The sequence below is a fragment of the Branchiostoma floridae genome, chromosome 1 (genome assembly GCF_000003815.2).
Source record: "Branchiostoma floridae strain S238N-H82 chromosome 1, Bfl_VNyyK, whole genome shotgun sequence".
NCBI lineage: Eukaryota > Metazoa > Chordata > Leptocardii > Amphioxiformes > Branchiostomatidae > Branchiostoma > Branchiostoma floridae.
The window spans coordinates 34,365,276-34,365,653 of record NC_049979.1 but is presented as its reverse complement, the minus strand read 5'-3'; positions in this window follow the sequence as shown (position 1 = coordinate 34,365,653).

The following is a 378-nucleotide window of genomic DNA, read 5'->3' as shown; positions in this document are numbered from 1 at the left end:
GGCACTTCAGGTAACGTTGTGTTGACTTATTTATCTTTTACTACTTCGCCCCCCTCCCACAGACCATGATGTGGTGTAGCTATTAACTAAAGTCCATGTCTAGCGGAGAAATAGACGTAAAACAACAACAACACGAAATATAAGGGGAGGGGGTCTCTCCTCTCTCTCCACCCGCACCTGTAGAGGTTTTAGATTATTTGAGCTAGGCTGCAAGCAGTGCAGGGGAATCAGGACGATTCGGACCTTTGCCAACTCGGCCCTGTGGACAACTCCACCCAACGTAACCTCTTGACAGTCTCTGGCCAACTTGGGCCAACATTATAGTAATTTGTCCATGTTTAAAATATAGTCTTTTTAGATAGTAGAGAGTTCCTTGAA